General features: G+C 35.7%; 1 protein-coding gene across 1 annotated transcript in view; it reads right to left on the reverse strand.

Annotated features, from left to right (window-relative positions):
• The window catches only part of KYNU (kynureninase), a 101,429-nt gene that overhangs the window by 35,471 nt on the left and 51,568 nt on the right, over nt 1–14,390 (reverse strand).

Raw genomic sequence — 14,390 nt, forward strand, 5'->3', positions numbered from 1 at the left:
TAACAAAGCATAGAATGATCAGTGATTTGGTTTCACATTTCATACCACAACTCCCAAGAAGTTCTCACTTGTCAAATTCTGGTGTAGTATCAAAGAATATTCACAATTAACTGAAAAAGCTATTAAACTACTTTTGCTTTTTCTAAATATATATCTGTACAAGGTCCAATTTTATTCCTATGCTTCACAAAGGAAAAAAAAAAATCAAGAGATTGAATGCAAAAGATATATAAAACCAGTTGCCTTCTATTAAGCCAAACAGTAAAGATCTCTCTATCTATATAAAATATCTGCCAAATATAAAACATTCCTTTCATTGTTTCTTTTAGAAACTACAGTTTTGCTTCCCTAACAATATATTATTTCTGTCAATATGTAATGGGTTTGCCACTTTTGTCCTAAAATAAATAAGTAAATGTATTTTAAAATTCTGTTTTAATTACAAATATAGTAAATATAGATAGACATATATATAAACAATATTAAAACCTCTTTGAGGTGATCAGTGATTTTTAAGAATGTAAAAGGTTTGCATTACTAAAAAGTTTGAGAACTGCTGCTTTAGTATATCCTGTTAACCTGAAGGAGTTAATAAAATTTTCAGTTTATCACTTAATCCCACATCATGTCATTTAATTTGATCAAGTATATTCATGCTGTAGTAAATTGCCTTAGTGGTTCCGATTCTACGTCCCTTCCTGTATCCATGTCCTTTGCCACGTAACTTTTCAGTTCCTTCACTGCGAACAGGGTGCAGTTCTCCGCCACTGGGATCAGTCAGGTGACTTGTTTTGAGCAAAGGGACATCAGCACATACAATACAAAGAGAGTCTCCTAATCACTTGAGTGATGAGGCTTGCTCTCTCTTGCCCTCTGCCACCTATATGAGAAGGACTTGCTTCGGCCAACCTACTGGCCCAGATGGAAGATGAAAAAATTGTGGATCAGAGTCATCCTCCCCTGGGCTCAGCCTGGATTCTACTCTCCCACATTCTCTTAGTTGGCCAGAGATGCATGAGTGACCTCAGCTGAGATTAGCAGGATCCCTGCAACCAAGTCCTGTCTAGATCAGTTGACACAAAGGTGACCCATAAAAATGATGCTGTTTTTGACTCTATACTGTGTTCTTCCTGTACATTGACTTGAGACCCTAACAGTCTCTTACTATCTGACTCTGTTCTGTCTCAGTTAATGACATAAAATTTTTAAAATGCTGATCGTTAAATGGGGGTGATAGTTCACTTTGCAAACATGTCTTACCTCTTGAGCTCTTCTGTTGTTAGCTTAGTAAGAGCAAACATAATAATCACATTCTTAAAACTTGTAGACTTCCTGCAACTTCGAAGAAACACATCTATCGATTGAAGTTTTTGAAGTAAATAATTGCAGAGGGACCAATTTTATATTGTTCTAACACCTCTTAAGAATAAATAACCCCGAACTGCTATTACAGGTACTTTCCCCAGAACAGAGGGATGCAAACCATGACCTGTTCTTAATGAATAAAGTTGTATTTGAGCACAACAATCTCATTTGTTTAGATATTGTCTATGGCTGCTTTTGCAAGCACAAATGAATCACTGCAACAGAGACCATATGAACGAAAAAGTCTGAAACATTTGCTGTTTTGCCCATTACAGAAAAGATTTGCTGACACCTGCCCTATAGCATTGGTTTCCATAGAGAAAACTCAATATATTGGAGAGTCAGTTAATTAGAAACCTTACTCACTGTAATGTGGCCAGAGCTAGAACATCATAAAAGAAAAAGTTCTTACAGGTATTTTGTTTCTAAAACACAAAACATGAGCAATACATGTCATAAAAATATGACAGATGCTTCATGCTAACACAAATTTTTGGAGCAATAGGAAAGAAATACAGTTAATCTCCATCAAGATTTAGAGGTCATCAGAACTTAGATTTGCAGACTAGGTTCAATAGATATATATACAGACACATACATATATGCAATTAGTTTGTATTTTAAGATACACTTTTAATATTGAAATTAAATTTGGGGGAAAAAATTTCTGAATTTAAAATTCTCTTTTTTCTCACCAACACCTCCAATTAAAGTGTTTTTTTATGAAGAAATTTTTACAACTTAACTTCTCTTAGACAAGTTTTTACAACACAACTTTTCTTAGAAAACTCAAGGAATAAAAAGGCAGCACTTTTATTTTATTATCAATTATTTATAAAGAGTGGCACAATGAAGAAACTATGAAGCTTCACCTGCCGTATCCTGTTATTAAAAGCCCTGTGGTCACATCTGTGGCACGATATAAAATAATCACTTGTGGCTCCTACAGTATGTTTTAATGCATGTACAATTCTTTCCCCATGGGTGGCAGAGAACATAAATTATTAAAATGTGACTGTTTTTAGGAAATGACCGTAAGATACAAACTTGCATGAGATCATCACAAAGGGATTTTACAAAAGTTTCGCTAGATGGCAGCATCTTAAAAATAAAGAAAAAACTAATAGTTCTCCAAAACCTCTGTATAGCCATGCAGTTAACATTTTCATTATTTTACGAATAAGAGTAGGTAAAACAATATGAATGTGTGAAAACAGACCGCACCCTTGAGTGCATACTTTATGTAATTTTAAAACTAGAAATCAAATATTTTTCAACAGATGTTTATTAAAATTACCCACAATTGCTCAGACTCTCATTGATACAAGCGCAGCAGCGGTGTTCAGCCACCGTGTCACCTGGCTTTACAGTCAGTCCCCAAACTATGGCAGTAGTCTTCTAACCATTCGGACTACTTCCAGCCTGCTTTCTTCCAATGAACTTTCTAAATCATACATTTGGTTATAAGACTTCCTGTGTCCCTTCAAAGATCTCCCCATTCACTTCAGAATGTAACTCATTTTCCTTGGTATGGCTTTTAAAGACCTTTATGATCTGGTTCTTTCCAGCTTTCCTGTCCCGGGTGCCCTACACCTACTTTCATTTATTTGCATAAACCGTTCTCTGTCTCTGGAGTACTCTTTCCCTCCTCATTTGCCTGGGTAGCTCAGATTTTGATCACAAGATAACTTCCATAGGAAGATACCTTTGCCAAACCTTCTCGCTTCTCTCATCTTACAGCCCTGGTTGCATAAATCTCTTGTAGCAATTTTCCAATCTTAAACTGTCTTCTATTTTTATGTAATATGAACTCAAATAATTCAATTGTTGAATAAATAAGTAAAAAAACAAAGTCATAAAATTGTCAATAAATATTTTGTAAACTGAAGCTAAATGTTAAAATATTATTTGATATCCTTTATTTCTGTTTCAATTTTATTGCATAAACCATTTATTCAGGCTTGGCATCTTTTAAAATGAAGTTTCTTGGACAGTCAAAAGTAGTTTAAAATATATTTAAAATCCCTTTCAATAAAACAAGGAATATCATGACTTTTTGTCTTTGCCATCTTTACTAGCACAATACTAAAAATTTTTCTAACCAGTGGAATAAGACACAGGGTCTGTGCTGAGATTTCCAGGTAAAGAGCTAGATCACTGTCTCTCAAATTTAGTTTATTATTTGTTTATTAATTAAAATGAAATATGGAATAGTACAGTGTAATTTTATCCCTTGTAGCATTAAAGTCCTGATAACTTTATTGATTTATTCTATAACAGATTGGCTTTGGACAGATATTATTAATTTGTTCTTTCTTCACCAAAAAAAAAAAAAAAAAAAATCCTATAAATTATGAAGACCATCAATAAGTAGCAAATTTGGTGGGAAAAGGGATAATTATATAAGATATTTGTAGCTATACACAGAACTGAAAGTCAGCTTGTATGCATTTGTATGTTCAAATAATTGTTAAAATAATAAAGTACTTAAGATAGGTAAGTAGCCTTTGTCTTTGAGCCACTTGAGTAAGCACCCAGGTTACTTAGGAGGTACCTGCAAGAGATGCCTGTCACGCAGCCTGTGGTCATTCATACATACCAGCTGGGTGCATGTCCAGACTTCAGTGGATGCCCTTGGCAGTGGCATTAGCACCATGGTGGGTAAATTACAGGGGCCTACAAGTCCCTTCAAGGCTAGTAATTGGATACTAGTAATAGGAGTGTGACTTCTCTCGTGGCTGTTTATGGGAACTACAGTTTCCACACCATACTAAAGAGATCTTTATGTATTCTAAACATCACTCCTGTTTTGATATAAAGTCACAGGAAACAACTGAAGAAGTACATTGCTATAAATTTGAACAATATTACCTTAAATAGAAAAACTGATGGGAAAATTTGAGGACAGTGAACAAAAATTTGAAAAAATGATAGGAGTGTGTGTGTATGTGTGTGTTGTTGTTCAACTCTACATAGATGATATGGACAAATGGTGGATTAATAACAACAGGTTGGCTAGTTAGCTTTGCTCCTGGGATTTCTCAAGGAAGCTCACAGTTAGGGAGGCGTTGAATTGTCCTGGGGAGGGTGAAAATGAAGAAGAAGCAGATGAAAGATGGTAGAGTTTCTTGCCATAGTCTTGAAGCACTAAAATTTGTAAAATTCATTCGAGTGCTATGATTTAAAAGAATCCACAGATACTAAATTTTAAAAAAAAAGTAATACCCAGTAAAGATCTCTGTAAGAGGGGCCTCTACCATCTCTGTAAACATAGTATATCATTTCAGAGTGAATTTTTATTGTGCAAGTCTTTCCTTTCATCCTAAAATTTATTGTCTTCAAATATCCTTCTCTTTTTTTTTTTTCTCCTTTTCATCCAACTCTGGTTATAAGCAGGAACTATGCATTATTTCTTATATTGTGTTTACTCTGCACTTAAAGTCAATATGTAATTTGTATTACAGTTTCCTTCCCCAAATTATTTAATACAGCTGTCTACTATTTTTTGAAGTATTATGTTAAGCTTTCACTTATTTATACCAATAGTTTGATGGGAGTAACTGTTCCTCACTATTAAAACATAAAGCAATACAAAATGAGAATGAACTTTCACAAGTTAAAAGGGACAAAACACAATCTTCCAAGTGGAACTGCAGGGAATATTTTAGAAATCAAGTAGCTTGGCAACTAGAACCAAAACTTAAAATTTTCTGTAAGGCAGAACCTGAATGCTACTAGAAGTTATTTTAGTCCTGAGGCTCTTACAGATAATATATGATACCAGAAAAACATAGGTAATCAGCATATGTACTGCAGGAGAAAAAAAATACAATATTCCATCCAGGAAGCTAGTGACTTGATAATTCTAAATGTTCATATTAAGTTCAGCAGCAAACAGGAACAGAAACAGGAAAAATTAGGAGGGTAGACAAGATTCTACCCTAGACATATGATGAATTACTCCAAGGTTAAGGTCTAATAATTTCAAATGTATCTTCTATTAAAATATTATTTTAAAATGCAAGTGTAAGAGAAGGATGATATCACAAATAACCCTTAGCCTACATAATAATTTGAGTAAGAAAGCACCCCCATTGTCCTAGAGCTATTGATTGATGGTATTTATGCCAAAATGTGTATACAGAGGAGACAACAAGCCCTGATAAAGTGAACATTGTTCTGTGCCTCTCACTGTGGGCTATTGCTAGGGATTTGGGGAGCCATGACTATGCTTCTCGGTTTCCAGAGAGCTTCATTTTGAAAAAGATAAGATATCCAGTAAGGGAGAGTTTTGAATCAAGAAAGAGTCTTTCATGACAAAGGCTGTGCATAGATATCAGGGAATTAATTAAATTAAAAATGAGTACCTTTAACTTGAAATCAAAATGAAATCAGAATGAATGCTTTCACTCCGTGACTTAAAAACGCTGGTTTGGATTCAAGGGTAAGCTAAAAAGTGAAAGTGGAATCCATTCTGAAATATTCATTTATTTGTCAACCTGTGCAAATTAGACTAATACAGTATTAGGATTTTATTACCCACTTATATCAAGCCATACTTCCATATTTTCAGAAAATATAGTAGCTTATAGCTATAGTTACCCAAAAGAAAATATGAAGGAAGTGTCCTGTTGGAAAAGTAAAGTGACAAGGGGTGGAAATTTGGGAAGAAGATGATGGACACAGGAAAACTAAGGAGCTTGTCTTTGGATGGAAACCTTGGAGTCCTGAAAGGGGTGGTAGAACTCTACTCAGGTGCTGAAGATGGCCAACCTAGTGCATTTTTGGAGGCCTTTCTGGGCTCTATTTATGTCACAGGAAATGGAACCTGTATGTTTTTTGAAATTAATATATAACTCAAGGTGCCCTTCGTTTAAATTCCTGAAGTGTTTTAGCTGTGGAACTTACACAGCAGGCCAGGTAGCCCATGGGGAACACTGGCAACCAGAGTCTGGAATACTAGCTATGTCCTAATAGCTATGTCCCCTAGTTCTATCAACAGATGCCTGGAGGAAAATGATAGCTTCCGAACTTGAGTGGGAATTTTTCCCCACACTATCTGACTTCCTCTTGAGTCAATTTGCTATATGTGGTTTTGACCCAATCGTAAGGTAAAATGAATTGGAGCATGTATAACTCTTGTTTTTTGTGGTATTAGACTGGATTGATTTTCTAAGACACTTGCATGGATTTGTTTTTACCCTTGTCAAGCATTAATACAGTCTAAAGCAGTTTTCTATTTATATGTCTCTATGTCCCATATGATTCTTTAAAGACAGACACAGTGGGGTTTTTCTTAATCTATTCTCTCTCTGTCTCCCTCGCTCTCTCTGTCTCTCTCTCTCTTTCCCGCTCTTAAATCCTGGAAACTGATATTAAGTGAGGGGTCAATATACCTGTGAAACAATGAAATTTCTTGAGAGTACTCTGCAACTCAGCTACCATTAGAAGGTTCAGTGGGCTTCCTGTTGAAATTCTCCCTATTGTCATGTAGATTAGCTTCCCAGTCATATAGGAGTTTGTAAGCTCTTAATTAGAGGGAGGGCACCTGCAAATACATCTAAAGGCCCTGAAGAGCTGCTAACAGGAATGACAATGGGGCCATCGTTGGTGGGAGCTATTGCCAATAGAACTACCTAAGAGACCCATCAGAAGAAGACCCACCAGTGTCTTGCGGCATCTCTTAAAGAGAGCGGTTGGGAGGAGTGGGTTAGAGGTTCTGAGTTGGGCCACTATTGAATGCTGGCACTGAATAGAATCTTATTCAGCAATAATTCTTTTCTTTATACTTGACATCTAGGGGCAAAGTAAAAATTGTGGTTTTCAATATTCTCTAAACTGAAGAGACAGTTACATCAACCATAAAGACAAAGGTTTCAGGCTCCCATGGAAAAAAATAACCAAGAAAGAGGGCTATATATATTTTCTTTGACTTTCCAAATGTTGAGACCTCTTTGCCATTACACAATCAGTCTACAAATATAAAAGGAGAAAATATAGTGGAAAGAGAGGTATGGTATCGGCGCCAGACTCCAAGTCTAACCTTTACTGGCTGGCTAAGTCAGCTTGAGCAAGTGCTTAACTTCTCTTGGACTCAGTTTCCTCAACTGAGCCATGGGATAAGCTCCCTATTAGGGTAGCTGAGAATATTGTAAATACTACATGCCAAGTGCCTGAAGCACAGTAGGTCATCAGCAGCACCTAGTATTATTCACATTTGTACAAAGCACTATTGCAGAAACTATATTCATCCTTTTAGCCTGGCTTTTTAAACGTAAATATTGATGAGACTGGCAAATCCAGAGATGAGAAATAGAAAGTGGGGAGCATTAGGAGCATTTTGCTAGTGAAATTTAAGGAGGGAGGTATCAGTTAAGAAGGTTTGAGACAGAGCTAAGAGCCAACAGCTACATGGGGAGAAAGAGTAAAGGATTTGAGAGAGAGGAAAAGCAAAAAAAAAAAAAAAAAACAAAACCTAGAGACCCTAAAGTGTTGTGTAATTTACAGGTAGAAATGTCTTACTATCTAATAGAGTGTGCTTTCCAGAGTAAATTTCAGCTATTTCTTTTACCAGGAAAAAACCGCAATTGTCTCCTCTATTTATTGTCAGAAGTAAGTACAAAACCAAAGAAGAAAAATAAAACAAATCAAGTAACACTGTTCTCTTCTGGAGTCTTTCTCCAGCTGGCAAGGATCTCACACAAAATATAGTTTGTTTGATTTATTTCAGATACTCAAGATGGGAAAAATAGCTCAAGGTAATTTTTCAAGCTTAATTTAGTTCATTTAATATTTAATAACTTAATGGAGCAGTCTGCATGCCCTAAGTGTGTCAAAGAGTAGAAATGGAGTTTGAAAAAGAACTCAAGTTTTACAAGTATTTTGACTTTTAGAGCAATTGACCATTATAAGTAATTCTTCAGAATTTTCTGATTCTAATTAAATGGGAGCACAGTTATGTCTTTTATGCAATGTGTGATCCATAAAATCAGCCTAATCCATTCTTGCTGATAACACACATTTATCCATTCACTGGCCAAACAGGTATGCATTTCATGATAAATGACTATGTATGTGTAAAGCACTAGTATAAGCCTGTGAAGTTTGTAGGGTCCACCCTCAATCAGTCATTGAACACACTACTGACAAAAGCGTCCTAAATTTCATAGTTAAGATAGGCATAGAAATAATTAGAAGATACTGCAAAAGAGGACCAATAATACATTTTCCATCATGCTATGGAAACACAGCAGGAAGACAGATTTAGCCTGACACAGAGGAGCAAGAAAAATTTTATGATGAAGGTCAAGGATCACCCCCTCATGTTTCTACAGGAGTTAGTCAAGAAATATATGAGTTGGGCCTATAAGAAATACTCCACTTTACCGTTTTTTGTAAGTATGCTGCTATGTAAGCAGAAATATATACACCAGCTGTCATTCTGCTTCAGTGCTGAGGTCAGTAGGTAGAAATAGGAGTTATGTTGAAGAACTGAAGTCCCATCTAATGGGCAGAGCTATGATTCAGGCTTGCCACTTGTTATCCTACAGGAAAGATGGTCTAGTGTTGCCAAACCTGTAATTTGAAACTAGGAGTTTTTATATGAAATCACTTGATATGTCATCATTGGCATGTGATTAAAAAAATTTTGAATGTACCATGTTTGCATATACAAAGAGGGTCAAACAAAGCAAATCCCGTGGACAGATCATAACCTGTGAAGCAGGTAGTGGTTGAGCTGAGCTGGAGGAACAGAATCTTCATATGTGGGAATTCTAGGAGGAAGGAAAGCTAAGAATAAAGGCCTGGAGACTGAAAGTATGACATCTGGACAGAAAACATTCAACACATTTGGTTTAGTTTAACTATTAGTATGTGAAGGAGAGCAGAGGAAAATACGATACTGATAACTTAGGTATATGCACAATCGTAAAAGGCTGAAGTGGTTTTGACTCTATTCCACAAATGGTAGAAGAATGACGGTCATAATTGGGAAAGACATGAAGCAAGGGATCAAATAGGAGATACATGGGCCTAATCACAACCTTCCCAACAATGGGCAGTTACTTTTTGGATGGGTGGTGACTTTTAACCCTTTACATATCTACTTTTATCTACCTATCCTGTTATAAACTGGCATTAAAGCAACTATTTAATTTATCCATCACATGAGAATGATACTGTTTATCAAAGAGAGCCCCATTTAGATAGGAAATGAAAGTACACTCTTCCATAAGATATTTTTCTAGTGATTACTATGCCAATCTAAATGGTCAATTTCTCAACCAAATTTGCTTGTATTATTAAGTTTACGTACATACTGAACTTGATAATATTGCAAAGAAGCTTATGGGATAGTTTCTGAAGATGTCACTCAAATTTCTTCCCTTAAAGCTACTTTTTATAGACAATGTGATAGTTATCTTCTTTACCACCTTACTTAAGTTAATTTGCTAGGAAAATGAACATTGTCTCTTCAACTCAACTTTGATATCCCTAATCTTGTTTGCGTAAATAATTTGACTGATTAAAGAAGGGGGGACGTCCCTGGTGGCGCAGTGGTTAAGAATCCGCCTGTCAATGCAGGGGACACGGGTTTGAGCCCTGGTCTGGGAGGATCCCACATGCCGCGGAGCAACTAAGCCCGTGCGCCACAGTTACTGAGCCTGCGCTCTACAGCCCGCGAGCCACAACTACTGACGCCCGCGCGCCTAGAGCCCGTGCTCCACAAGAGAAGCCGCCGCAGTAAGAAGCCGGTGCACCGCAATGAAGAGTAGCCCCCACTTGCTGCAACTAGAGAAAGCCCGCATGCAGCAACGAAGACCCAGCGCAGCCATAAATAAATAAATTAATTTAAAAAAACATTTCTTAAAGAAGGGGATCATGAAGAAGGCCATTAAGAGAAATCTCTCACATTTTATTGGGGATTTTTTTTTCTGGGGTCTTTTGAAATTCCACCTACCTTGATTGCCATGAGACACACTTTTTCCTTTCCATTCTTATGGTGATTAGTGAATAAATTAAAACGGGTGTGTACATTTCATGTTGGAACACTTTCATTTTTCAGCTTAACAAAGACTTAAATCAGCCTTCCTTTTGTTGGTTAAGTGGCATGAAAAATATGGGCTTTAGCCTGGGTCTAAGACAACTTAAGTATTTTATAAAATGCATATCATCTAAAAAAACCCATAAATATAATATTTCACCTGGGGGACCCTGGGTTTAGATGAGGCTAGATGTGGAGAAATAATTGTCCACCATGGCTTTGATAAGAGTGGTTGCCAAAGCAACAATCCTGATTGACAACTGGGAGTCTTGCTTTTCTCAAATCTGTAATTCTAAAACATCTTGAGTGCAAATTTCTCTTCTGTTGAGAATTAATCAGTCTTTCTCACATGGTCCATTTAATGAAAAGCTTAAATTAAAACATCTGATGGAAACTTCTTAGAGACAGCTCAAAATTTTTAGATTCTTGGGCACTGATCCTTACCAACATATTTTGACTTATTGACTCCAGGCTCCTGCTTGGATAAACAGGATAGTTTACTTTTATATTTCTAAACAGAATAATCCTTCACTATTCCCAGAGTAAATGACATATAGTTAATGGGACATTCCATCTAAACTTTAGGTCATTTTTCCCTTCTCTCTCTCTGTCTCTCTGTCTCTGTTTCTGTCTGTCTCTGTTCTCTCTCTCTCTCTCTCTCTCTCTCTCTATATATATATATATATATATATATATTTTTTTTTTTTTTTTTTTTTTTAATTCTTGGATTCTGTGGCTAGAACCAAATCTGGGTGGGACAGCAAGAGCTCAGTATAGATCCTTCATTTCTGATGGTTGTACAAAATCTGTCTTTAATAACAGTAGGATGATATGATTAAATAAGAACAATCTCTTAGGAGATCAGAAAAATATTTCATGTAGTATGAAATGGATCTGCTCTCTGGTACCCCTATCTTTTGAACTGTATCGTGATAGCGAGTTTTAAAATTCTTGCATAGAGACTGCAACTGACTCTTTACTTTTGCCTACTCATCTAATTCCTACCCATTCCTGTAGGCAGGGACTATCTTTTTAAAATTAAAACAAAACCTAGTACTTTCATTGTCTAAAAGCTTTTAATGGCTACCTGTGTCACTAAAGAGAAGCTCAAGATGTATAATATGGCTTAGTGGGCCCTTCTTTACTCAGCCTCTGTCTGCTTTATAAACTCATTTCTTGTTATATCTTTTCTAACTATCAAATTATACAATCTTTTCTACAATCAAAGTATACTGAAATATTTGCTTCCTTGTAATTCCGTCATTTTTTAAAACTATCTAGAATGGCCCCACCATACTGTCCGCACCCTGGAGGGGATTTTACCTAGTTAACTCCTACTCATAATGTTAGAATTGGCTCTTGTCTCATCTTCCCTAAGAAGGTCAGGCTGACACTCCAGGCTAAATTAGGCATTCTTATTTAGAATTCCGTTATTATAATTTACTACTCAAATATTTACTGATAGAAAGAATGTATAAAAAATTCAAATGCGTATCGCTCTACTATAGAGAATATAGAGACAAGATTCTTTTTATGCGCTAATGATAAGATCCTATTTGGTGAACTGGCAGTGACTTTAATGAAAGAATGGCTGTATTAGTATGATTTCTAGTAAAGATTACTTAATATTAAACATCTCAATATTAAACCTTTTTGGAAAAGGTTAATTTATTATGCATAAAAATTTCATACAACATGCCAGTTTATATTATAGTTATATACAAAAGTATCGGGTACTGATTTTTCCTAACTGATTGATTGCTCAAATCCTAATATCTCATGCAAGTATTATTGATATTATTCTGTTGTAATAGTCCATGAGACTTGACTCCCAATCTTCAGTACTCGAAGAAGCTCAGCCAAGATGATGTTGAATTTTGAGGCTTGATCAATCATTTGTCTCCTGCAAAAGTCTGAAAACATTTTTAACAATAATTTAAACTTTCCCTGAAGATAAATGGATGGATCAGTGAGGTGACCATTTATATATGAGTGTTATTTAGATACCTCAGTTTTTATTAAATGATATTAAAGCTAAAATATGTCTTTCTTTTTTATAATGATGTCTTTATTCATATTTCTGCTTTCGTCTAATGTTCTAGATCCAGAATTAATTCATTTTGTTTTTAAATTGTGTGGGCTGTAATTGTGATTATTATTTATTAATAATTTAGGCACCTTATAGTTAGGTCTAAGAGATGTTTGTACTCATACCCAGTAGAGAGTGGCACATAACAAGGAAGAAGCTAATAAAGCAAAGCACAGGTTTGCAAAATTCAGTCTTCTTTTAGGCTGTCATTTGCATTTCAATTTTCAGTAGGCTAAAAGAAAACTAACATGCCAGCATCCATATAAGGTAGAGTAATACAGTATAAAAGATGTGATAAATAAGGGAATCAATCATTCATTCACTCAAAAAATATTTATTTGGCACCACTGTCTGCCAGGCACCATGAATTCCAGAGTGCTGTAGGCCATTTTATGTGGCATTGGAGAGGGAAGGTAGAATGCAAGCAGTTGGCACTGAGTTTTTTTAGGGATAAGATTATTGAAATTTTTATCAGTCCATTACCCAGACTTTAAAGTTTTCAGTCCAGTCTATTGAGTCCTAACCATGCTGCTTAGATTATTGTTTTCTTTTATAATCTAGAGTAGAAGTGTCTAATGAGAGTCTTTAGTTTAAAGTTCTGAATATTTCACTTTCTAAGGATTCATTATTTTTTTGTAGGTTGGATATGCCAATGTGATTTTTTTATATATTGATAACGTTTACTGATTACTTACAATGCACTAAGTACTAAGTGTTTTAGGAATAGTTCCTTGTTTCTCAGTAGAACAAACCAATGAAGTAGGCACTATTACCTTCCCCATTTGTTAAGTGGAGAAATGAAGTCATATTGGTAAATGAATTAAGCCATTTAAACTATGCTAGAAACTAATGGAAAGATGTGGGTTCAAGGCCAGGTCTGGCTCTGTCTCTACTATCTAAACATTTCATTAATGCAAATGCTATACTGCATTTCAGAATAAGTATCCTACTCCATCAGCAACCAAAAAGTGCCTGAATTCCAGGTGTGGCAAGGCTTATAACTTCTTCTTAAGCACACAAATATACTTAATTTCCCAAAAATGACCATGTGTTAGTCGAGGGAATATAAGTGGAAATAAATTTTTTCATTGTTAAGCTAATGTTTTTAAGATGTTAGTGTTCCCCTTTAAATCCGTTTATCCCATTTCTTTGGCTGAATATTGACAGAAGCTCTAGGGTATGAAAGCCATAGGATACAACCCTGAACCACTGGTAACCTGAATCACTGCACTGGAGAAAGCTGATCGCTGAGTGCTGCACGAGCAAGAAAAAAACATCTATCACAGTGAAGGCATTTATGGCTCTATTTAATTGTTACCAAGACTTAGTCTACCTTATACACCAAGAGTTTCCATTGACAATAATTTCTAATTACCTATTTCTTATCATAATTCAACTTGAGAAATTATAATTTGTGGGGAGCCTATTCATTTCACCAGATGATATAGATTTTCTCCTTATTTCGCTCTCTTTTCATTTCATTATGGAGCCTAATCAATTTTCCACGAATTTTTTTCAAATGTTTTGTGAAATGAGGCAAAAAAGAAAATAGAAGAAAGAAAAAAAGAAGGGAGGGAGGGAGGAAGGAAGGAAGGGAGAAAAAAAGGAAACATATTAAAGAGGGCTAGAAGAGGAAAGAGGGAAACAGAGTAGAAACAATGATGCTCCACGGGGATGTAATCGGGAAATGCAAGAAGTACTGTCGGTAAGTTAACCCCAACCCCTCTTCTCAGCCTCTCTCTACTATAGGGCCATCAAAGCTAAAAACTCCTTTACTCATGCTTCTTTGAAACTACTACTTCAGAAGGCAATGAATCATAAACAGGAAACTGCTAGGTTTTTCTGGGAAAGACTTTGCACTTTGGATGAAAGGGACAGGTAAAGCTGTAC

The sequence above is a fragment of the Eschrichtius robustus genome, chromosome 5 (genome assembly GCF_028021215.1).
Source record: "Eschrichtius robustus isolate mEscRob2 chromosome 5, mEscRob2.pri, whole genome shotgun sequence".
In the NCBI taxonomy this organism is placed as follows: Eukaryota; Metazoa; Chordata; class Mammalia; order Artiodactyla; family Eschrichtiidae; genus Eschrichtius; species Eschrichtius robustus.